General features: G+C 47.5%; 1 protein-coding gene across 4 annotated transcripts in view; it reads right to left on the bottom strand.

Moving 5' to 3' along the window:
• Positions 1–24,039, bottom strand: part of p2ry1 (purinergic receptor P2Y1) — a 40,741-nt gene extending 16,702 nt beyond the window's left edge. The window contains exons 1-2 of one of the 4 annotated variants that reach the window (XM_038815866.1): positions 23,770–24,039; positions 4,839–5,160 (exon numbers count right to left, since the gene is read on the bottom strand). The gene's annotated coding sequence lies outside the window, so the exon portion shown is untranslated. The remainder of the gene's footprint in view (positions 1–4,838; positions 5,161–23,769) is intronic. The other 3 variants (XM_038815868.1, XM_038815867.1, XM_038815865.1) reach the window with 3 other exon arrangements.
• Positions 24,040–26,515: the final 2,476 nt, after the last annotated feature.

Raw genomic sequence — 26,515 nt, 5'->3', positions numbered from 1 at the left:
AGAGTACACCGCACGCAGTGGGGATGGCCTCAGGGCGTTACCGGAGGCCCTCCCCCTGATGCTCCGCCCCCGATGGGCCAGGGTGCCGACACGTGGGGCGCGTGTGGGGTTTTTTTTCGGGAGCTCGGCATGGCGGCTGCAGACTAAGTCCAGCGCCGCCGCCACAGTCGGGCGGTGGGTGTGGGGGGGGGGGGGGGAAGCCGGGGGGGGTGGTGGGGGAGCCAACCAGTGGGAAGGGGGGACTTTGGCGAGGGCTGGGGGCACTGGTGGGGAGCGGTCTGTGGTGGCGAGCCTGGCCAAAGCGGGGCACTATTCCGAAGGCCGGGTCCACACGGGCCAGCGCCATGTTGTACGGCGCGGCCACCACAGGCGGCCGCTGTGCCCATGCGCAGCCATGGACCTGGCAATTCTCCGGCCGTATGCGCATCTAGAGGCGGGTGCTCTACACCGTGTGCCTGCCAGCACCCCTACCAGACAGAGGATTGGTGGCCGTTTTGCACCATTTTTTCGGTCGTAAAACACCATCGTTCCCACGTCGGCATCAGCACATAGTCTCCCAAACAGAGAATCCAGCCCATGATTTTTCCAGAATTCCTTAGGTTCAGGAGCAGTGCCATTAGACTGGATGTTGGCAAATGTTACATCACTTTTCATGAGAGAGGGAGAAAACAGTGAACTACATGCCGGTTAACCTAGCATCAGTGTTGGAATTTATTATTAAAGAAGCCTTAACATTGCAATTAAAAAGCAATGCATTATTAAAACAAGTCAACAAATTTTACTCTCAGGAAATCCCGTTTGACAAATGTATTCAAGTTTTTTGAGGATGCATCTAGTAAGGGGAAGTAAAGAGGAACCAGTGGATCTTGCACACCTGGGTTTTCGTGAGGCATTCACTAAGGTGCTACACAAATGGTTGATAAGCAAAATAAGGGCTCATGATGTTGTGGGTGATATATTGGCAAGGATAGAAGTCTGATCAACAGACAGGAGGCAAAAAGTGGACATAAACAGGGCAATTTTACAGTGTTATTTACAACCTACATTCATGACTTATGTTAAGCGACAGAGAGTAATGTACCTAAGTTTGCTGATGATACAAAGCTAGGTGAAAGGCCAGCTGTGGGTAGGGCACGGGAATTGACAGGTTACGTGAGTAGGCAACAAGATTTGATTTGAATTATTATTGTCACATGTATTAGTATACAATGAAAAGTATTGTTTCTTGCATGCTGTACAAACAATGCATGCCGTACATAAGGAAGGAAGGAGAGACTGCAGAATATAATGTTCCAGTTATAGCAAGGTGTAGAGAAAAGATCAACTTAATACGAGGTAGGTCCATTCAAATGGACTATAATATAGGTTAATATATAAGATAATATATGGAGTATAATGTATGTTAATATATGGGTATAATTAAGGAAAGAGGGCAGTTGTTCACTTTGGTCGCAAGAGTAGAAAAGCAGAATATTTTTTAAACAGTGATGAACTAGTAAGTGTTAAAGTTCAGAGAGACTTGGGTGTGCTTGCACGAGGAATGTAGAAAGTTATCATGCAAGTACAGCGAGCAATTCGGATGGCAAATGGCGTGTTGGCCTTTATTGCAATACAATTGGAATCCAGCAATAAGTAAGTCTTGCTCCAATTATGCAGTGCTTTGGGGAGACCACCACATCTGGAGTTGAATGTGTAATTTTTGTCCCCACGTTTAAGATAGGGACACAGGAGGGCAGCACGGTGGCGCAGTGGGTTCGCATTGCGGCCTTATGGCGAGGTCCCAGGTTCGATTCTGGCCCCGGGTCACTGTCCGTGTGGAGTTTGCACATTCTCCCCGTGTTTGCGTGGGTCTCACCCCTGCAACCCAAAAAATGTGCAAGCTAGGCGAATTGGCCACGCTAAATTGCCCCTTAATTGGAAGAAATGAATTGGGTACTCTAAATTTTAAAAAAAGATAGGGATCTAGGAGCAGGAGTAGGCCATTTGGGTCTGCTCCGCCATTCAATGAAATGCTGGTGTGTCTCAACTCCACTCTTCTGTCTCCCCCCCATAATCCTTGACTGCCTCATCCATCAAAAACCTGTCGAACTCTGCCTTGAATAAATGTAATCACTCAGCCTCCACTGCTTTCTGGGGAAGAGAATTTCATACAGGAACGACCAAGAACAAGATGTACTTGCATTGGGTGCAGTACTGCGAAGATTCACTACTTGGTCCCTGGGATGAGGGGTTAGTCCAGGAAGGTGGAATGGACACCAATGTTCAATCATGATAACATTTTTTTAAGGTTAATTTTTGCAGGATGTGGGCTTCGCTGGCGAGGCCAACAATTGTTTCCCATCCCTAATTGCCATTGAGAAGTGGTGGTGAGCAGACTTCTTGAACTGCTGCTGTCCATGTGGTGTAGGTACACCCACAGTGCTGTTGGGGAGGGAGTTCCAGGATTTGGACCCAGTGACAGTGAAGGGACGGCGATGTATTTCCAAGTCAGGATCATGAGTGACTTGGAGGGGAACTTCCAGGTGGTGGTGTTCCCAGGTATCTGCTGTCTTTGTCCTTCTAGATGGTAAGTATGGAAGGTAGTGGCTAAAGAGCCTTGGTGAGTTCCTGCAGTGCATCTTGTAGATGATACACACGGCTGCTACTGTGCGTCGGTGTTGGAGGGAGTGAATGTTTGTGGAAGGGGTGCCAATCAAGTGGGCTGCTTTGTCCTGGATGGTGTCGGGCTTCTTGAGTGTCGTTGGAGCTGCACTCATCCAGGCAAGTGGGGAGCATTCAATCACGCTCCTGACTTGTGTCTTGTAGGTGGTGGGCAGGCTTTGGGGTGTCAGCTGAGTTACCCACCACAGAATTCCCAGCCTCTAACCTGCTCTAGCCGCCACAGTATTCATATTACTAGTCCGGTTCAGTTTCTGCTCAATGGTGATTGAGTGGTGGACCTGGCTCAAGGGAGCATTCTTATGGCTTAGTGGCATTTTACATTATAATGGTGACCATACAGCTCAAAGTCTGTGACGTGCTTTCGGACATTTTGAATCCTGAAAAGTGCTGTAGAAATGCCAGATTTTCTTTCTTATTTTCACTGGTAGAATGCAGTAAGATTGGCCTGAAGTACTTATTCCAAGTTACAAATAACCATTGTGCCTCGTACAATTGGAATCAGAATCGAGAGAGAAAAATAAAACGGTCTTTTCTTCTCGAAAGACAGTTGAACAGCTCAGCAAGAGCCCTTGCAGATAAATGGTTTGCTTTCAATAAAGGCTACTTTTGAGCTGCTAAAAGTTTTTTCAGTTCAGTTCCTGCCACGAGGTATCAGGGAATGGCAGCAAACAGACATTAAAAAAGTTAATTCTTGTATGCAGTCAAGTAGCACGGTTTAGGGAAGCACGGTAGCATGGTGGTTAGCATAAATGCTTCACAGCTCCAGGGTCCCAGGTTCGGTTCCCGGCTGGGTCACTGTCTGTGTGGAGTCTGCACGTCCTCCCCGTGTGTGCGTGGGTTTCCTCCGGGTGCTCCGGTTTCCTCCCACAGTCCAAAGATGTGCGGGTTAGGTGGATTGGCCATGCTATATTGCCCGTAGTGTCCTAAAAAGTAAGGTTGGGGGGGGGGGGGGGGTTGTTGGGTTACGGGTATAGGGTGGATACGTGGGTTTGAGTAAGGTGATCATTGCTCGGCACAACATCGAGGGCCGAAGGGCCTGTTCTGTGCTGTACTGTTCTATATTCTATGTCACAGTGCATGTAGCAATCCACAGCTTCGGCCTTGCGAGCACTGTTGTTTCTGCAGTCCAAACAATATGTTTACCAGCCATGGTGACAACAATTTCTCTGCTCATTTATGTGCAGCAACTTCAGAACTGAAAATATTGGCACGGGTCACGATGCGGTGTTAACATTGCTGCCTTTCTGATTAAATGATGAAGTGAGGCTCAGTTTTCATGTTGACATGGCTATAAAAAAAATCTCATGATGCTATTCACGAGCAGAGGATCCTCCTGATATCTTCGCTGACAATTCTCCCAAAACAAAAATCAAATGATCAAGTTTCTATGTTGCAAACTGACCGCTCGCTTTGCCTACAAAAGCATCAATGATTGTGCTTCAAAACAAATTCACTCGTTCTGCCTGGCTTTCTGAGACAAGCTAAAGACATGACATGAAGCTGTGCAAATGACAATTACTTCTCCAATGTGTGCGACTAATATTGCTGCTTATTGAACTGATAAGTGGAAAAAAATGGGGTGGAATGTAGGCTTGTAGGTTTGGGTAAGATATAGGGAGGGAGCTGGAGAAAGGGATAACGCAAGGGACTGGAGCAGAAGGGCAGCACGGTAGCACAAGTGGTTAGCACTGTGGCTTCACAGCGTCAGGGTCCCAGGTTCAATTCCCCGCTGGGTCACTGTCTGTACGGAGTCTGCATGTTCTCCCCCTGTCTGCGTGGATTTCCTCCGGGTGATCCGGTTTCCTCCCACAGTCCAAAGACGTGCAGGTTAGGTAGATTGGCCATGATAAATTGCCCTTAGTGACCAAAATGGTTCGGAGGGGTTACTGGGGGGATAGGGTGGAAGTAAGGGCTGAAGTGAGTCGTGCAGACTCGATGGGCCGAATGGCCACCTTCTGCACTGTATGTTCTCTGTTTCAGAAGAATCCATTTGGCCCCTCGAGCCTGATCAGCTATTCAATGAGATCATGAATGATCTTCTGCCTCAACACCATCTTTCCGCACCGTCCTCAAGACCCGTAATCCCCTTTATGTCCAAATGGCTATCCACCTCTGACTTGAATATGTTCAACAAATGAGTACCCACAGCTCTGGGCGGTAGAGAATTCCAAACTCACAATCCTCTGAAGCGAATAAACTTCTCTACATCTCTGTCTTTCAGCAAAGGTGCCACACGGGAGACTGATAAAGAAGGTAAAAGCACATGGGATCCAGGGTAATGTTACAGGTTGGATCCAAAACTGGCTCAGTGGTAAGAGACAGAGGGTGGTGGTAGAAAACTGTTGTGTGACTGGAGGCCAGTGTCCAGTGACAGACGACAGGGATCAGTGCTGGGCCTCTTATTTTTCGGGATACATATAAACAATATCGATGAGTCTCCAGGAAGCAGTCTCGAAAGGCGGAGCATCGGAGCGGTGAGTATCGGGGATTCCATTGTAGCTGAAAAAATATGAAAAACTGACATCACAGGAAAGCTGTGACCTGATAGGTACTAAATTTGCAAAAAAAGACACTGCAAAACTAATCAATTAATTAACTAAGTAGAGATGGCTCAGCAGGCGACGTGCTGCAGTTGCACGATGTGGGAGCTGGCAAATCCTACTGCCAGCTGCAGTGACCACATCTGCTCGAGGAATTTTGGCTCAGAGATGATGAACTGGAGTCTGAGCTTCCGACACTGTGGCACATCCGGATGGGTGTGGGGGGGGGGGAGGGGGAAGAGAGAGTGTGTAGCCTGGACACTTTGTTCTAGGAGGCGGTCACACCCCATTGATTAAGTACTTCAAATTCGGCCAGCTGTCAGGGACAGCAGGGTGTGATGATGAGTGAGGCAGGTAATGGTATCCTGAATTCAGGAACAGAGGAGCATCAGCTCTTGACCTTGTTCAACAGGTATGAGGGGAACGATTCTCTGATCGCGGGACAGAGTGTCCGCGCCGTCGTGAACGCTGTTGCGTTTCACAACGGCACAAAACGGGCGGGGGCACTAGTGATACTGCTCCAGCCTCACTTCCTGGCGCACATTGGGGGCGACGCGCCAATCCACGCATGCGCGGTGGCTTTACGGACTGCGCTGGCCCCAACGCAACATGGCGTGGGGGTTCTAGGGCTGGACACACAACAAAGTAGGCCCGGGAGGAGAGGTCGGCCCGCCGATTGGTGGGCCCCGATCGCGGCCAGGCCTCATCGGAGGCCCCCCCAGGCACCGCCCCCCCCCCCCATCCCCCCCATAGTCCAAGCCCCCCCACCGACCGTTCGCAGAGTTCCCGCCGGCAGGGACCAGGTGTGGATGCCGCCGGCGGGACTCTGCTTTTTCCGCGCGGCCGCTCGGCCCATCCGGGCTGGAGAATCGGCGGCCCGGCCTCGTACAGCAGCCCGTGACCGGCGCCGCGCCAAACGCACCAGCGCAAATGCCGCTAATTCTCTGCACCTCGAAGAATCGCGCGCCGGCATCGGGCCGGCGTGGCGCGGTTGCGGCGATTCTCCAGCCCGGCGCGGGGCTGGGAGAATCTCGCCCGAGGTACTTGTTCCCTGTGTGGATGAGGAAATGGACTGTAGTGAGGATGAGCTAGCTGAACACTGCACCGTGGTGCAGGAGGTCATTGAGCAGCGGGGGGTGCGGGGGGGGGGAAGATAAGTGGTAGTTGTAGGGGATTCTATAATTAGGGGAACTGATAGTATCCTTTGCAAGCAGGGCCAAAAGTCCTACATGGTATGTAACCTGGCCCATGCCAGGGTGAGGGACATCTCTAATCGGCTTGAAAGGATATTGGAGTGGGAAGGGGAGGATCCAATTGTTGTGGTTCAAGTTGGGACAAACAATATAGGCAAGATGAGGAAAGGAGGCCTGTTTGGGGAATATCAGGAACGAGGAACAAAATTAAAGAACAGGTGCTCTGAGGTTAAGATTACTACCCGAGCCACGTGCAAATGGCATAGGGAAGAGAAAATTAGGGAAGTAAACACGAGGCTAAAGGATTCGTGCGGGAATGGGGGGTTCCATTTCATGGAGCACTGGCACCAGTGTTGGGACAGGAGGGATCTGTCCCGTTGGGACGGTCTCCACCTGAACTGATCTGGGACCAGTGTTCCAGCGGAAAGGATAAATAGGATGGTCACAAGGACTTTAAACTAGCAAATGTGGGGGCGGGGGGAAGGGTAAAACTATAAGAAGTCACTAAGGAGAAGGTATTGAATGAATCAATAGGGTTAAAGGCCGATAAGTCTCTGGGACATGATGGCCTGCACCCTAGGGTATTAAGGGAGGTAGTATCAGAGATAGTGGATGCATTGGTTATGATATTTCAAAATTCCCTGGATTCTGGAAGGGTCCCGGTGGATTGGAAACATTTTAATGTGATGCCCCTGTTTAAAATGGGAGAGAGGCAAAAAGTAGGAAACTATGGACCAGTTAGTTTGACCTCTGTGGTGGGAAAGTTGCTGGATTCAATCATTAAGGAGGAGATGGCTGAACATTTGGAAAGACAAAGCACCATTGTCAGCATGAAGGTTAAGTTAATTTGCTTGAGTTCTTTGAGGACGTAACCAGCAAGGTGGATAATGGGGAACCTGTGGATGTGGTATATCTAGACATCCAGAAGGTTGCATAAAAGTCTGATCCAGAAGGTGGCATAGTGGTTAGCCCTGCTGCCTCACAACGTCAGGGACCCGGGTTTGATTCCGACCTCGGGTGACTATCTGTGTGAACTTTGCACATTTTCCCCGTGTGTGCGTTGGTTTCCTCCGTGTGCTCTGCTTTCTTCCCACAGTCAAAAGATGTACAGGTTAGGTGGTTCGGCTATTCTAGGGTCCCCCTCAGGATGCGCTTAGGGCAGGGGATGGGGCCTGGGTAGGGTGGTCTTTCAATGGACCTTGTGCTGCACTGTAGGAATTCTATGATTTAAGGTGAGATCCCAGGGGATTGGCGGTAGACTATCAGATTGGTTTGAGGATTGGTTGACTGACAGAAAGCAGACGGTCAGGATAAATGGGTCCTTCTCTAACTGGTGGACTGTAACTGGTGGGGGGCCGCAGGCATCAGGATCGGTCCACAACTGTTCACAGTCTATATAAATGATCTTCAAGCAGGGACAGAGTGTAACATAGCAAAGGTTGTGGATGATGCTAAACTAGGTGGGAAAGCAGGCAGTGAAGAGGAAATAAGGATGTTACAGATGAATATAGATAGGCTAGGAGATTGGGCCAAAATTTAGCAGATGGAGTTTAATGTAAACATAGAAAATAGGCCATTCAGCCCTCCGAGTCTGCACCACCATTCAAAATGGTCATGGCTGATCATGCAAATTCATTTTCCCACTCCTGCTTGCTCTCCATACCCCTTGATCCCTTTAGCCACAAGGGTCATGTCCAGCTCCCGCTTGACTATATCCAGCGAACCGGCCCCAACAGCTTTCTGTGGTAGAGAATTCCACACGTTCACAACTCTCTGAGAGAAGAAGTTCTTCCTCATCTCAGTCCTGAACGGCTGACCCCTTATTCTTAGGCTGTGACCCCTAGTTCTGGACGTCCCTAATATCGGGAACATGCTTCCCGCATCTAGCCTGTTCAGTCCTATTCGGATTTTATATGTTTCTATGAGATCTTCTCTCATTCTTCTAAACTCCAGTCAGTACAAGCCCAGTCGATCCAGTCTTTCTTCATGTGTCAGTCCTGCAATCCCGGGAATTAGTCTGGTGAACCTTCGCTGGACACCCTCAACAGCAAGAATGTCCTTCCTCAAACTAGGAGACCAAAACTGCTCACAATACTCAAGGTGTGGCCTCACCAAGGCCCTGTATAACTGCAGCAAGACATCCCTACTCTGATACTCCAATCCTCTCGCTATGAAGGTCAGCATGCCATTAGCTTTCCTCGCCGCCTGCTGTACCTGCATACCAACCTTCAGCGACTGTTCCACCATGACACCCAGGTCTCGTCGCACTTCCCCTTTTCCTAAACTGCCCCCATTCAGAAAATAATCTGCCTTCCTGTTTTTGCCACCAAAGTGGATAACCTCATATTTATCCACATTATATTGCATTTGCCCACTCAGCCAGACTGTCCAAGTCACTCTTCAGCCTCTTTAATCCTCCTCAAAGCACACACTGCCACCCAGCTTAGTGTCATCTGCAAATTTGGAGATATTGCTTGCAATTCCTTCGTCCAAATCATTCATATATATTGTGACCAAAACGTTCAGGAGGGGTTATTGGGATAGGGTGGAAGTGAGGGCTTAAGAGGGTCGGTGCAGACTCGATGGGCCGAATGGCCTCCTTCTGCACTGTATGTTCTATCTTCTATGTCTGGGCAGAGGGATCTGGGTGTCTTTGTTCATGAATCACAGAAAGTCGGTGTGCAGGTACAGCATGTAATTAAAAAGGCAACTGGAATATTAGTGTTTATTCCAAAAAGACTGAGAAGTGTTGTTGCAATTGTATAGGATGTTGGTGAAACCACATCTGGAGTATTGTGTCCAGTTTTGGTCTCTTTATTTGTGGAAAGATGTGGTGGCATTGGAGGCAGTTCAGAGGAGATGCACCAGATTGATTCCAGGGATGAGAGGGTTGAAGTATGAGGAGAAATTCAAGAGCTTAAGCTTATACTCGCTGGAGTTTAGAAGGATGAGAGGGGATTTGATCGAGGCACATAAGATACTAAAAGCGATTGATAAAGTAAATGTAGACTAAGGGGGCGATTCTCCAATATGGAGCCCAAGTGTTCGCGCCGTCGTGAACCAGGCCCGGGTACGACCGATTCTGGCTCCCACAGGGGGCTAGCACAGCGCTGGAGCAGTTCATGCTGCGCCTGCCTCCTTTTGCAGTGCCAAATGGGCGCCGTGCCAACCTGCGTATGCGCAGTTGGGCAGCGCCAACCTGCGCATGCGCGGGGGACTTCTTTTGAGCGCCGGCCCCGACTCAACATGCCGGAGGTGTTCAGGGGCCGGCCACGCCAGAAAGTAGGCCCGGAGGGGGAGAGGCTGGGCCGCCGATCGGTGGCTCCCGATCGCGGGCCAGGCCCCATCGGACTCTTCCCCCGGTGAAGGAGCCCCCCTCACCCCCACCACAAGCCGCCCCCCCCAACCGTTCGCGCAGAGGGAACAGAGGGATCTTGGGTGCTTGTCCACAGATCCCTGAAGGCAGCAGGCAGGTGACTACGGTTGTTAACAAGACAGACGGGACACTTGCCTTAATCAGTCGTGGCATAGATTATAAGAGCAGGGAGGTTATGTTGGAGATGTACAAAATTTTGGCTCGGTCACTATAAGACATAGGAGCAGAATTAGGCCACTCGGCCCAATGAGTCTGCTCTGCCATTCAATCATGGCTGATATTTTTCTCATCCCCATTCTCCTGCCTTCCCCCATAGTCCCTGATTCCCTTATTAATCAAGAACCTATCTACCTCTTAAAGACACAGTGACCTGGCCTCCACAGCCTTCTGCGGCAAAGTGTTCCACAGATTCATCACCCGCTGGCTGAAAAATTCCTCCTCATCTCTGTTTTAAAGGAACGTCCCTTTAGTCTGAGATGGTGTCCTCTGGTTCGAGTTTTTCCTACAAGTGGAAACATTTTGTCCATGTCCACTCTATACAAGCCTCGTAGTATTCTGTAAGTTTCAATAAGCTCCCCCCTCATCCTTCTAAACTCCAACAAGTACAGACCCAGAGTCCTCAACCATTCCTCATAGGACAAGTTCTTCATTCCAGGGATCATTCTTGTGAACCTCCTGTGGACCCTTTCCAAGGCCAGCACATCCTTCCTTAGACTCGGGGCCCAAAACTGCTCACGATACTACAAATGGGGTATGACCACAGCCTTAGAAGTACATCCCTGGGCTTGTATTCTTGACATGAATGCTAACATTGCATTTGCCTTCCTAACTGCCGGCCGGACCTGCACATTAACCTTAAGAGAATCGTTAGGAACTGGGGTACTGTGTGCAGTTCTGGTCACCTCACGATAGGAAGGATGTGATTGCACTGGAGAGGGTGCAGAGACATTTCAGCAGGATGTTGCCTGGGATTAAGCATTTGAGCCATGAAGAGAGGCTGGATAAGCTCAGGTTGTTTTCTTTGGAGCAGAGTAGGCTGAGGAGGGACCTGATTGAAGTGTGTAAGATTATGAGGAGTATGGACAGGGTGGATAGAAAACGGCTGTTCCCCTTAGTTGAAGGATCAATAACAAGGGGGCATAACGTTAAGTTGAGGGACAGGAGGTTCAGAGGGGATTTGAAAAAAGCTTTTTTTCAGTCCAGAGGGTAGTGAGAATACACTGCTTGGGAGGGGAATAGAGGCAGGAAACCTCACTGTCATAATAGACACACTAGTATATGATGGTGCACAGACAGGCATTGATTGACACACAGGATGACCAATCAACACACAGAACACAGCAGCCAATCACCAGACAGGACACGGCCACTATAAAGCCAGAGGGCACTAGTTTTCCCGCTCTCTTGGGATGCAGCCTCTGAGACAGTCAGAGCCCGTGAGCAACAACTAGAACAAACACCACGTGGTAGTCAGTTAGTCTGGTCAGGTTAGCCTCAGGTCTCCAGTCAACTCAGCATAGTGTCAACCCACAGTTAAAGTATGTATGATACTTAAGAGTTCAATAAAACAGAGTTGCATTTCTTCAAGTGTTGGAAGCCTGTCTCTCTCACTGCTACAGTAAACACAGTCCTCGCAGACCCAGCTTACCCAACACATCAGTCACAACCTTTAAAAAGTATGTGGATGAGCACTTGAAATGCCATAATATTCAAGGCTAAGGGTAAGTGCTGGAAAGTAGGATTCGTGTAGATTCAGTGGTTTTGTTCGTGCAGACTCGATGGACCGAGGGCCTCTTCTGTATTGTATCACTCTATGTCTATGCTAACCCCTGACCCTGATTCTAGACTCCTCAGTACAGAAAACATCGTTCCAGCATTTGTCCTGTCAGAAATGTAAGAATGTCATATGTCTCATTGAAATTACTCCTTAATTATTTAAACTTGGGGAGATATATGCTTAGTTCACATTAATCTTTCTTTATGAACAATCCCTTCATCACAGGATCCGGCCTAGTGAATCTTCGGTCCATATTCATTGAGGCAGCTAAGGAGATCAAAACTGTGAACAGTATTTCAGGGGTGAGATCAGGAATATCCGATACCAGCGACGGGCAACCTAGGCCGGTGAGTGGGCCGCATGAGAGGCCCTGCTTCATCAAAGTGGGCCGCAAGATTGAAATGGGGGCTTGTTCACTGACCATCACGCCATAAGTACCAAATTTTTCATAACGAGTTATAGAAAATGCTCAATCGTTCAGATATTAATAGAACCGGTAAAAGCAAAATAAATGTTTTAGAGTTTTAGATTTAGAATACCCAATTCTATTTTTCCCAATTAAAGGGCAACTTAGCGTGGCCAATCCACCGACCCTGCACATCTTTGGGTTGCAGGAGTGAGACCCACGCCGACGCGGGGGAGAATGTGCAAACTCCACACGGGCAGAGACCCGGGTCCTCCGCGACGTGAGGCAACAGTGCTAATCACTGCAACACCGTGCCGCCCTGAATCATTTCAGTCATACCGGTAAGAAAAATAACTACACGGATGGAAAACAGCGGAAGGCGACAACCCTGCACATGGGCAACGGTCAACAAAATGTCTCGTGGTTCCCACTCATAATCCAGATAGGCCGCATGTGACCCCCCCCCCCCCCCCCCGCCCCCCCCCAAGGCCCTTAGGTTGCCCACCACTGCCCTATACAGTTTTAAGACTCCTTTTCTGGATTATCCCAATCGGATTGTAATGAAAGTTAACGTGCCTTTGTTTGGATGGTGGGGGGTAGGATGCGGTTCAGCGGGGGTAGAATCATGTTTTCTTAAAATACGATCAACTAAGCATCAAACATGCAGAGGGACATGAGTCAATGAATTCTTGAGATTCCTTAAATTCTATAAAAGCATCGGAATGGTAAAAGCGCAATATCTGCTGGAGGGGGGAACGTGAAGCACAAACATTATTGATTACTGGAATGAGGAGACTGACTGTCCCCAAAAGACAAAATGTGGGACAGTGCCACCAAAGGGAGAGAGAAACAAGGACAATTCACAGCACAGAAGGAGGCCACCAGCCCATCATGTCCATATCAGCAGATTTACAGGAGGTATGAGGACTGGTCAGGCAGGTCTGTTTTAATAGAGAGATAAAAAGGGTGGAGAGCTTTAACAGGGGAATTCCAGAGCGTACAGCAAAGATAGCTGAAGGCAATTGCAATTAAAAGTCAGGAACGTGCAAGATGCCAGGTTGGAGATCTCAGATGGTTGTAGGGCCGCCCCAGGTCACCGAGTGAGGTGGAGACAATGCTGTGGAAGGAGTTGCAAGCAACGATCAGAACTTGGATTGGATTTGTTTATTGTCACGTGTACCGAGGTACAGTGAAAAGTATTTTTCTGCGAGCAGCTCAACAGATCATTAAGTACATGGGAAGAAAAGAAAATACATAATAGGGCAACACAAGATATACAATGTAACTACATAAGCACTGGCATTGGATGAAGCATACAGGGTGTAGTGTTAATGAGGTCAGTCAATAAGAGGGTCATTTAGGAGTCTGGTGACAGTGGGGAAGAAGCTGTTTTTGAGTCTGATTGTGCGTGTTCTCAGACTTCTGTATCTCCTGCCCGATGGAAGAAGTTGGAAGAGTGAGTAAACCAGGTGGGAGGGATCTTTGATTATGCTGCCCGCTTTCCCCAGGCAGCGGGAGGTGTAGATGGAGTCAATGGATGGGAGGCAGGTTCTTGTGATGGACTGGGCAGTATTCACGACTCTCTGAAGTTCCTTGCGGTCCTGGGCCGAGCAGTTGCTATACCAGGCTTTGATGCAGCCCGATAGGATGCTTTCTATGGTGCAACTGTAAAAGTTGGTAAGGGTTAATGTGGACATGCCAAATTTTCTTAGTTTCCTGAGGAAGTATAGGCGCTGTTGTGCTTTCTTGGTGGTAGTGTCGATGTGGGTGGACCAGGGCAGATCTTTGGAGATGGGCACCCGTAGAAATTTGAAACTGCTAACCATCTCCACCTCGGCCCCGTTGATGCTGACATGGGTGTGTACAGTACTTTGCTTCCTGAAATTAATGAGCAGCTCTTTAGTTTTGCTGGCATTGGGGGAGAGATTGTTGTCGCTACACCACTCCACTAGGTTCTCTATCTCCCTCCTGTATTCTGACTCGTAATTATTCGAGATCTGGCCCACTATGGTTGTATCGTCAGCAAACTTGTAGATGGAGTTGGAACCAAGTTTTGCCACACAGTCGTGTGTGTACAGGGAGTAGAGTAGGGGGCTAAGTACGCAGCCTTGCGGGGCACCGATATTGAGGACTATTGTGGAGGAGGTGTTGTTGTTCATTCTTACTGATTGTGGTTTGTTGGTCAGAAAATCGAGGATCCAGTTGCAGAGTAGAGAGCCAAGTCCTAGGTTTCGGAGCTTTAATATGAGCTTGGCTGGGATTATGATGTTGAAGGCGGAGCTGTAGTCGATAAATAGGAGTCTGATGTAGGAGTCCTTGTTTTCGAGATGCTCTAGCGATGAGTGTAGGGCCAGGAAAATGGCGTCTGATGTGGACCGGTTGCAACGGTATGCGAATTGCAGTGGGTCAAGGCGTTCTGGGAGTATGGAGGTGATGCGCTTCATGATCAACCTCTCTTAAAAGTCAATCCATTCACAGATCAAGAGCCAAGGTTAGTAAGTGAGCACACTGGAGGTCGGTGAACATGTTCTTTGTGTGAATTTGAGTACGGACGGCAGAGTTTTGAATTAGTTCACGTTTAGGGGGGTGTAAGTGCTGGCTAGCTTATGGAGCCGATAAGTTGAAGCAGAGGCAGAGAAAGGTGACACTACAGACGGGAACAGATTCAGAAACTCAGCTCAAAGTTAAATAGGATGTCTGCAAACGGTCTACTTCAGCCTCAGGCAATGGTCAGATACGTTCATAAGATTTCGGAGCAGAATTAGGCCATTCGGCCCATCGAGTCTGCTCTGGCATTCAATCATTTTCCTCATCCCCGTTCTCCTGCCTTCTCCCCAGAAACCCTGATCCCCTTATTAATCAAGAACCTATCTATCTCTGTCTTAAAGACACTCAGTGATTTGACCTCCACAACCTTGTGCGGCAGAGTTCCACAGATTCACCACCCTCTGGCTGAAGAAATTCCTCCTCATCTCTGTTTTAAAGGAACGTCCCTTAAGTCTGAGATTGTGTCCTCTGCTTCTAGTTTTTCCTGCAAGTGGAAACATTCTCTCCATGTCCACTCTATGCAGGCCTCGCAGTATCCTGTAAGTTTTCATAAGATCCCCACTCATCCTTCTAAACTCCAACGAGTACAGACCCAGAGTCCTCAACCGTTTCTCGTACGACAAGCTGTTCATTCCAGGGATCATTCATGTGAACCTCCTCTGGACCCTTTCCAAGGCCAGCACATCCTTCCTTAGATACGGGGCCCAAAACTGCTCACAATACTCCAAATGGGGTCTGACCACAGCCTTATACAGCCTCAGAAGTCCATCCCTGGTCTTGTATTCTAGCCCTTTGTTTTTTCTTTTTAAAAATAAATTTAGAGTGCCCAATTCATTTTTTCCAATTAAGGGGTGTGGCCAATCCACCTACCCTGCACATCTTTGGGTTGTGGGGGCGAAACCCATGCAAACACAGAGAGAATGTGCAAACTTCAGATGGATAGTGACCCAGAGCCGGGATCGAACCTGGGGCCTCGGCGCCGTGAGGCGGCAATGCTACCCATTGTGCCACCGTGCTGCCTGTATTCTCACCCCTTGACATGAATGCTAAAATTGCATTTGCCTGCTTAACTGGCGACTGAACCTGAAAGAGAAAGAGAATCATGAACAAGGACTCCCAAGTCCCTTTCTGCTTCTGATTTCCCAAGCATTTCCCCATTTAGAAAACAGTCTCTGCCTAAATTCCTCCTTCCAAAGTGCTTAACCTCACACTTTTCCACATTGTATTTCATCTACCACTTCATTGCCCACTTCTGCAGTGCCCTGGTTTCCTCAATACTACCTGTCCCTCTACAGATCTTCGTATCATCTGCACACTTAGCAACAGTGCCTTCAGTTCCTTCTTTCAGATCATTAATGTATAATGTGAAAAGTTGTGGTCCCAGCACAGACCCCTGAGGCACACCACTAGTCACCGGCTGCCATCCTAGAAAGACCCCTTCTGTCCCCACTCTCTGCCTTCTGCCAGTCAGCCAATCTTCTATCCATGCCAGGATCTTGCCCTTAACACCATGGGCTCTTAACTTATTGAACAATCTCCTGTGTGACACCTTGTCAAAGGCCTTCTGGAAATCTAAATAAATCACATCAACTGGTTCTCCTTTGTCTAACTTCCTTGTTACCTCCTCAAAGAACTCTAACAAATTTGTCAGACATGACCTCCCTTTGACAAAGCTGTGCTGACTCAGTCCTATTTTAACATGCACTTCCAAGTACTCCTCGATCTCATCTTTAATAACGGACTCTAAAATCTTACCAATGACCAAAGTCAGGCTAACCAGCCTATAATTTCCTGTCTTCTGCTCCCTCCCTTCTTAAACAGTGGTGTTACATTAGTCACTTTCCAGTCCCCTGGGACCCTTCCTGCCTCCAGTGATCCCTGAAAGATCACCACCAATGCCTCCACAATCTCCTCAGCTATCTCATTTTGGACACTGGGGTGTAGTCCATCCGGTCCAGGTGACTTATCTACCATCAGACCTTCCAGCTTCCCCAGAACCTTCTCCTTAGTGATGGCCACTGCACTCACCTCTGCCCCCTTATTCTCCTGGAGCTCTGGCATCCCACTGGTGTCTTCCACCGTGAAGACTGATGCAAAGTAACTATTCACTTCATTTGCCATTTCTTTGTTTCCTATTATTACTTCTCCAGCCATGTTTTCCAGTGGTCCAATGTCTATTTTTGCCTCTCTGTTACCTTTTGAAAAATGAAAATCTCTTATTGTCACGAGTAGGCTTCAAATGAAGTTACTGTGAAAAGCCCCAAGTCGCCACATTCCGGCGCCTGTTCGGGAAGGCTGTTACGGGAATTGAACCGTGCTGCTGGCCTGCTTGGTCTGCTTTCAAAGCCAAATTCTTCCTATCTTCTTTTATATTGCTAACTAGCTTGCATTCATATTTTATCTTCTCTCCCCTTATTGCTTTTTCAGTTGTCCTCTGCTCACTTTTAAAGACTTCCCAATCCTCTGGCTTCCCACTAATCCTCGCCACTTCATATATTTTTTCTTTTGCTTTTATGCGGTCCTTGACTTCCCTTGTCAACCATGGATGCCTTGTCCTGCCCTGAGCATATTTCCTCCTGCTTGGGGTGAATTTATGCTGTGCCTCCCGAATAACCCACAAAAACTCCTGCCATTGCGATTCTACTGTCTTCCCTGCTGGGCTCCTTTTCCAATCACTCTAGCCAGCTCCTCCCTCATGTCTTTGTAGTTACCCTTATTTAATTGTAATATTGTTACATCTGATTCCAGCTTCTCCCTCTCAAACTGCAGGGTACATTCTATCATATTGTGGTCACTGCTCCCTCAGAGTAAATTCGACCGCAACATGTGCCAGGCTCGGCCTGATTCAATTTAAGGTCGTTCACTGGGCCCACATTACGGTGGCTCGGATGAGCAAATTCTTTGGGGTAGAGGACAAATGCGCTAGGTGCGCAGGAGGACCAGCGAACCACGTTCACATGTTTTGGGGATGTCCGATGCTTAGGGGGTACTGGGAGGGATTTGCGGGGATCATGTCCCGGGTGCTAAAAACAAGGGTGGCGATGGGTCCAGGGGTGGCAATCTTTGGGGTTTCCGAGGACCCGGGAGATCCAGGGTGAGAAAGAGGCCGATGTTTTGGCCTTTGTTTCCCTGATAGCCTGGCGACGAATATTATTGGCATGGACGGACTCAAAGCCCCCAAAGACTGAGTTGTGGCTTTCGGACATGTCGAGTTTTCTGGGTATGGAAAAGATTAAGTTCGCTTTGAGGGGATCTGTACAGGGGTTCGCCCGTAGGTGACAACCATTCATTGACTTATTTGCGAGAGAGTGAGCGTTAGCAGAGGTGGGGGGGGGGGGGGGGGGGGGTGGAGGAGGTTAGAGTAGAGTAGAGTAGGAGGGATAAATTGTCGGGTAGTGCGGGTAGATGGGAGAGGAGCGGGCTGGTGCAGTATGGTACGATTGAAGTATTGATTTTACGTGGATGTTTGCACATTTTTGCCTTTTTTGCTTTCTATTTGTTGATGTCTGTAACTGTTGACAATGCCGAAAAATACCTCAATAAAATTGTTTGTTAAAAAAAAAAGATCCTGAATCAAGACTGCCTCATTACACATCACCTAATCCAGAATTGCCTGTTCCCTAGTGGGCTCTACCACAAGCTGCTCCAAAAAAAAATCTCTTAAACATTCCACAAATTCCTTTTCTTGGTATCCACTACCAATTTGATTTTCCCAGTCCACGTGCATATTGAAGTTGCCCATGATTATTGTGTTATTGCCTTTTTTACTTGCTTTCTCTATCTCCTGATTGATTTTCTGCCCCACATCCTGACTACTGCGAGGGACCCTGTACATAACTCCCATCAGGGTCTTTTTACCTTTGCGATTCCTCAACTCTACCCACAGAGATTCTATGCCTTCTGATTCTATATCGCTCCTTGTTATCAATTTAACTTCATTCCTTACAACAATGCAACCCCGTCCGTCCCCTTTGCCCATCTGCCTGTTCTTTCATTACGACAGACATCCTTGTATATTTAGATACCAGCCCTGATTCCCTTGCAGCCGCGCCTCTGTGATGCCCACATCGTACCGCCCAATTTCAATGTGCACAACAAGCTCATTTACCTGATCCCATCCTGGCCTCAAATCCATCGTCCTGCCTGGTCTCCATAACCCTTCAAACCATTACCAATTTACACTCCTCCTTAAATTTCCTCACTGTCCCAGCATCCACCTCACTCTGGGGTAGCGATTTCCACAGATTCACAACCCTCTGGGAGAAGTCGTTTTTCCTCAAGTCTGTTTTAAATTTGCTACCTCTTATTCTTAGATTATGACCTCTCATTTTAGAATGCCCCACAAGAGGAAGCATCAGCTCCACTCCTACTTTATCCATACCTTTTAGCATCTTGAAGACCTCAATTAGATCTCCCTCATTCTTCTAAACTCCAGAGAGCATAGGTCCTTTGACAAGGGACCTCATGGTAGACTGGTACAAAAGGTGGAGTCACATGGGATCAGAGGAGAGCTGGCAAGTTGGATACAGAACTGGCTTGGGCACAGAAGATGGGGGTAGCAGTAGAAGGGTGCTTTTCTGAATGGAAGGCTGTGACTAGCGGCGTTCCACAGGGATTAGTTCTGGGACATTTGATGTTCGTAGTGTATATAAATGATCTGGAAGAAAATGTAGCTGGTCTGATTAGCAAGTTCGCAGATGACACAAAACAATGGTGGAGTTGCGGATAGTGAAGAGGATTGTCAGAGGATCCAGCAAGATATAAACTGGTTGGAGTCTTGGGCAGAGAAATGGCAGATGGAGTTAAATCCAGACAGGTTTGACATAATGCATTTTGGAAAGTCCAATGCATGTCGGAATTACACAGTAAGAAGTAGAACTCTTGCACGAATTGACAGGCAGAGAGATCTGGGCATGCATGTCTACAGATCACTGAAAGTGGCAACGCATGTGGATAAGGTGGTCAAGAAGGCATACGCTGGCCTTCATCGGTTAGGGCACTGAATATAAAAATTGGCAAGTCATGTTGTAGCTGTACAGGAACTTGGTTAGGCCTCATTTGGAATATTTGGAGAGGGTACAGAAGCGATTTACTAGGATGCTGCCTGGTCTAGAGGGCATTAGCTATGAGGAGAGGTTAGATAAACTCGGTCTGTTCTCACTGGAACGATGGAGGTTGAGAGCCATCCTGATAGATGTCTACAAGATTATGAGTGGCATGGACAGAGTGGATAGTCAGATGCTCTTTCCTACGGTAGGAGAGTCAAGTACTAGGGGACATAGATTTAAAGTGCCTGGGGAAATGTTTAGAACAGATGTGCAAGGCAGGTTTTTTTCACACAGAGGGTGGTAAATATATGGAATGCGCTGCCTGGGGAGGTGGTGGGAGGAGGTACAATAGCGGCATTTAAGGGGCATCTAGACAAATTTATGAATAGGGTGGGAATGGAAGGATACAGACTCCGTACGTGCATACAGTTTTAGTTCTAGCAGGTACCATAGTCAGTGCAGGCTCGGAGGGCCGAAGGGCCTGTTCCTGTGCTGTATTGTTTTTTGTAAACTGTTCAATCTCTCCTCATACGACAAACCCCTCAACTCTGGAATCAATCCAGTGAACCTCCTCTAAACTGCCTCCCAATGCCACTATAACTTTCCTCAAAAAAGGGGACCAAAACTGTGCATACAACTCCAGGTTCAGTCTTAGCAATGCCTTGTATAGTTGCAACAACTCTTCCTTACCTTTGCACTCAATTCCTTTTGCTATCAATGCCAACATTCTATTTACTTTCCTTATTATCTGCTACAATTGCATGCTCGTTTTCTGTGACTCATGCACAAGGTCACACAGACTCCTCTGCATCAGAACACCCTAATGTCTTTCCCGATTTAGATAATAAGTTGCCTTTCCATTTTTTTGACCAAAAATGCATGACCTCACACTTATCCACATTAAACTCCATCTGCTCCAACTCCTCACCTATCTATATCCATTTGTAAGGTTCTAATTTCCTCATTGCAAGTTACTGTCCCACCTATTTTTGTGTCATCTGCGAAGTTGGCTATAGAACCATCTGTCCCTGTATCCAAGTCATTAATAGAGATTGTAAATAGCTGGGGCCCAAGGACTGAACCCTGTGGCACCCCACTAGTTATATCTTGCCACCCAGGAAAAGACTAATTTATCCCCACTCTCTGTCTCCTTCCGTCAAACAGTCTTCTATCCAAGGTATTAAATTACCCCTAATCCCAGGTAATCTCACTTTGTGAATTAACCTTCTGTGTGGCACCTTATCAAACACCTCCCGGAAGTCCAGATATACTACATCTACAGGATCCCCATGATCAACTTTGCTTGTTACATCTTCAAAGAACTCAAGCAATTTAGTCAAACATGATTGGCCCTTCATAAAACTATGCTGACTCTGATGGATAATGCTTTGGCTTTCCAAATGTCCTGATATTACGTCCTTGATAATTAATTCTAACAACTAACTGGTCTGTAAATTCTCACATTCAGCCTCCCTCCCCTTTTTGAATAAGTGCGTTACGTTAGGATTTTTCCAATCCATTGGAACCATTCCCGTGTCCATGGAATTTTGGAATATTATAACCAGTGGATCCACTATCTCTGTTGCCACTTCCTTTAACATCCGAGGATGTAGGCCATCAGGCCCTGGGGACTTGTCTGCCCCCAATCCCAAGAGTTTGTTGAGTACTGTTTCCCTATTGATGCTGGTTGTTCCGTTCCACCCTTTCTATTACCTCTGAATTGCCCGTTCCTATAGGAATGGTACCAGTGTCCTCCACCGTGAAAACTGAGGCAAAGTATTGATTTAGTATCTCTGCCATTTCTGTGTTCCCCACTATTAACTCACCAGTTTCATCTTCCAAGGGGCCAACATTCACCTTAGCAACTCTCTTCCTTTTTATGTACCTGTGGAAGCTTTTGCAATCCTTTTTGATATTCTGTGCTGGTTTTAATTCATAATTTACTTTTTATTACTTTTAAAATATCCCTTTGTTTATGTTTGAAAGTTTCCCAATCTTCCAGCCTGCCACTGGCCTTTGCAATATGATATAACTTACTTTTTCTCTTTATAATGTCCTTGACCTCCTTGTTTAGCCATTGATGTTTTTTACCCCTCTTCCAATCTTTCTTCCTCACGGGGATATATTTTAGTTGTGAGGAATTGTGTATCTCCTTAAACAACGGGCACTGCTCATCAGCTGTCCGACCTTTTAGCCTTCCTGCCCAGTCTACACTGTCCAAATCTATCCTCAAGCCTGTGTTTCCTTTAATTCCAGAACACTATTGTGGGACTCCACTTTCTCGCCCCCAAACTGAATCTTGAATTCTGTCATACTATGGTCACTACTCCCTAGTGGCTCCTTAACTCTGAGGTTATTAATTAATCCCTCCTCATTACAAAATACCAAATTGAGAGTCGCCTCCTTCCTGGCTGGTTCCTCAACATACTGTTCCAGGAAACAATCTCTATTGCATTCATTGAACTCTGCCTCCAGGCTATGCTTCCAATTTGATTCCTCCAATCCATTTGCATATTAAAATCACCCATTATTATTGCTGTACCTGTCTTGCAACCCCCCAGGATTTCATGGTTTATACTGTGCCCCACTGTGGAACTGCTGTTTGGGGACCTATAGATTACCCCTACCAAGGACTTCTTCTCTTTGTTATTTCTTATTTCTACCCAGACAGATTCGACATCTTGATCTCCGGTCATTTCTCATTACAGCACTGATCCCTTTCCTCACCAGCAGGTCTACGCCACCTTCTTTTCCTTTCACCCTATATTTCCGAAATACTGCGTACTCTTGGATATGATGGAGTGATCGACTTGGAGGTCAGGGCTCATTCGTGAATTTGCTTCACAACAGCCATCACATCCTGAAGTCACAATTATACTATTCAAATTCCTGTACTCTCCTTCATCTGCTGCAATTTGCACAGTGGTATTCACCCACACCCACAATTAGACTGCATTTGAATGAATTCTAATTACAAGTCAACCATTTGGGGCATCGTCTAAATCGGAACAGACAACCATGGACCAAAGTTGTGCCTTGTAATGACAGCCCGTGCAATTTGAGTCATTTCATGCACAAGGTTCCATTATCCTGCATCTCATTCCATGCGTCTGAGCGACAGCCTGAAATTCCACACACTGGTGTTCCTTCTCGAAAAGCGAGAATGGAAACATTTGAAAGAAGGTGTCACGGGATTTGAGAAACCACGGAAACCACACTGGGACACGGAGCATCCCTACATCTTTTCAATCCCCTAGAACCCAAAGTCTATCCACCTCTATCTTGAACAACTGAGCAATAGCAACCCTCCATGGGGTCGGTGAATCACAATGATTCACAACCCTTTGAGTGAAGAACTTTCCCTTCATCTAATAACAATAATCTTTATTGTCACAAGTAGGCTCACATTAACACTGCAATGAAGTTACTGTGAAAAGCCCCTCGTCGCCACATTCCCGGCGCCTGTTCGAGTACACTGAGGGAGAATTCAGAATGTCCAATTCAACCTAACAAGCACGTCTTTCAGGACTTGTGGGAGGGAACCGGAGCACACGGGGAGAATTCCGCACAGACAGTGACCCAAGCCGGGAATCGAACCTGGGACCCTGGCGCTGTGAGGCAACAGTGCCAACCACCATGCTATCTCAGTCCTAAATGGTGGACTCCCTCACCCTGAGACTGTGACAACCCCCCACCCCAACCATTCCCACACACACGTGTTCTAGATCCCTCAGATTTTGCGAGCTTGTGTGTGAGAGAGAGAGAAAACAATCACAGGTCGGTTTCTTTTTCCAATCAGCTGTCTTCGCTGGTCACCGACCCACCCGCCAGCAGGAACAGTTGCTGCTTATTTTGCTCTCATCAAAAGCCTCCGTCCAGTCTGAGCATTTCTGTCTCAGGATTCAGGCCAGGTCGAGGAAGATCTGCCTCCTGCCCACCGCTGACCTCCATGCAGTCCAACTACACGCGTCCCTCTCCCTCCCTCACTAGCACAGTATCAATTTCACACACGCGTCTGTTGCACCATCCCTGGCCACAGCCAAGGGAGTGCTTGCCCGATGAAAGTTCTCGGACCCAAAGGGAAATAAATGGGTTTAATTGCAGGCTACATCAAATAAATAGGGGGAACGGGGGGAAATGGAGGTACTGTCCCGGGTGCTGGTCACAGTGCCAAAAGTGCACTGAACTGCATGTTGACAAACAAACTTTAAACTTTCCTACCGCACATCTCAGACCTTTCCAGACAGCAGCTCGGGCTCAGTGCTGGCACTTTACAGGGCTGTGCAGCGGGAGAAAGCAGACACGGTCAAATGGGTTCTTCTTTTCCTCCTCTTCCTTTTGTGACTTTTAATCTCTCCCATTGAAAGTCCGGCTCGGCTGCCCACAGATCTCACGCCGGTTTAAAAAAGCACAGCGCATTATTCACATGTCAAGCACTGCTACCTCCCGGCTTTCTCTCCCACCCCCACCCGGGGAGAGCGTCATTGCAAAGGCGTGGCACTCGAAACTCTCCCACTTTTTCTTTCACAAGCTCCTGTATCGGGTTGCACTCCCTCCGGGCTCGCTGGTTGCAAAATTGACATGAGCCCCGAGTTGATCGGTTTCACTTCTTCGCGCCGGTCTAATTTTAACAGCCATCTGTACATTTCTTCCAAACCGACTTCCTTTTCCAACTCGAGAATTGAATTCCCGCTTTCTGTGCACTTTTTTAAATATTGGAAATGCATGTGTAAACTCTGCAATTCTTCTATTTTATTCTCCATAGTAATAATAATCACTTATTGTCACAAGTAGATTTCAATGAAGTTACTGTGAAAAGCCCCTCCTCGCCACATTCCAGCGCCTGTTCGTGGAAGCTGGTACAGTAATTCAACCCGCTCCTGACCTTGTTCTGCATTATAAACCAGCTGTCTAGCCCACTGAGCTAAACCCCCGGCACTTTGGGATTCAGAGCAAGTGGCCTTCCAACTTCGCCACAGTTGTGGCAGTGAAGGAACAGATTGGCCAGTTCTCCCAGACCTTATTTTTTTGGAGCTGAATAGCTGAATAAGAGATGTCACATATAGTTTCTCCCAGGCTTGATATAAGATGAATTTCAACATGTATTCACACAAGTTACTGGAGGGCTTTCGATAAAGCATCGAAACAGAGAAAATAGAAGTGGGAGGAGGCCATTCAGCCCTTCGAGCTGCCTCTGCCATTCATTATGATCATAAGAACATAAGAACATAAGAACATAAGAACTAGGAGCAGGAGTAGGCCATCTGGCCCCCTCGAGCCTGCTCCGCCATTCAATTAGATCATGGCTGATCTTTTGTGGACTCATGACTGATCATCAAGCTCAATACCCCCATCCCACCGTCTGTCCCCCATATCCCTTGAGAATAATAATAACCTTTATTATTGTCACAAGTAGGATTACATTAACACGGCAATGAAGTTACTGTCAAACTGTCAATGTACTGTCAAAATCCCCTAGTCACCACATTCCCGTGCCTGTTCGGGTACACTGAGGAAGAATTCAGAATGTCCAATTCACCTAGCAGCCCGATCCCTTTAGCCCCAGGAGCAATATTTAATCCCTTCTTGAAATTACACAACATTTTAGCCTCAACTACTTTCTGTGGTAGTGAATTCCACAGATTCACCACTCTCTGGGTGAAGAAATTTCTCCTCACCCCAGTCATAATAAATTTACCCCTTATCCTCAAACTATGGCCCCTAGTTCTAGACTCCCCCATCATCAGACACATTCTGAATCTATCCTGTCCAGTCCTGTTAGAATTTTGTAAGTTTCCATGAGATCCCCTCTCACTCTTCTAAACTCCAATGGTTATAATCCTAAAAAGCAATTTGCATTATTTATTATCCTCCAATTTATATGTTCATATTTATCCCATCGATCAACATCATTCTCTTCATGTCGTTAACATATTTCCATTTCTTCTTCTTGGGGTCAAGGATGCCTTGCTTCCACTTCGGGGAGGTGGGTTCTCCGGTGGCTGAATAGTCCAATCCTGGATCCGCAGACTCTGCCTCGGATTTGGCAGGTGGTGCTTGATACGGTGGGTGGGCGGGCCGCTCTGCATTCTGCGCTCTCCTTCCACTGTTTATGCTTGGCCTCCGTATGCTCTATCCTGTGGCGCACAACGTGATTGGCGCCTTTGCGATTGCTTCTTCTCCAGTTTGTGCATTTTAAGGCAAGTGATTCCTATGTGTCAATGGGAATGTTGCATTGGGGCAGCACGGTGGCCTAGTGGTTAGCACAACCGCCTCTCGGCGCTGAGGTCCCAGGTTCGATCCCGGCTCTGGGTCACTGTCTGTGTGGAGTTTGCACATTCTCCCCGTGTCTGCGTGGGTTTCGCCCCCACAACCCAAAAATGTGCAGAGTAGGTGGATTGGCCACGCTAAATTGCCCCTTAATTGGAAAAAATAATTGGCTAATCTAAATTTAAAAAAAAAAAGGGAATGTTGCATTTATTTAGGGAGACTTTCAGAGTGTCCTTGTAGCCATTCCTCCACCCCCCTGGTGATAACTTGCTATTGCAGAGCTCAGAGTAGAGACCTTGTTTCCTAGGCAGTTAGGAAGGCAAATGCAATATTGGTGTTCATGTTGAGAGGCCTAGAATGCAAGAGCAGGGATGCACTGTTGAGACTGCAAAAAGCTCTGGTCAGACCTCATTTGGAATATCGTGAGCAGTTTTGGACCCCGTATCTAAGGAAGTATGTGCTGGTCTTACAAAGGGTCCAGAGGAGGTTCACAATAATGATCCCAGGAATGATGGACTTATCAAATGAGGAGCGGATGAGGACTCTCAGTCTATACTCAATGGAGTTTAAAAGGATGAGGTGGGATCTGATTGAAACTTACAGGACACTGGGAGGCCTGGATAGAGTGAACGTGGAGAGGATGTTTCTTCCACTAGAGAAACTAGAACCTGAGGGCACAGCCTCAGAATGAAGGGAC

The sequence above is a fragment of the Scyliorhinus canicula genome, chromosome 13 (assembly GCF_902713615.1).
Source record: "Scyliorhinus canicula chromosome 13, sScyCan1.1, whole genome shotgun sequence".
Lineage (NCBI taxonomy): Eukaryota > Metazoa > Chordata > Chondrichthyes > Carcharhiniformes > Scyliorhinidae > Scyliorhinus > Scyliorhinus canicula.
This window is presented reverse-complemented; position numbering and strand designations above follow the sequence as displayed.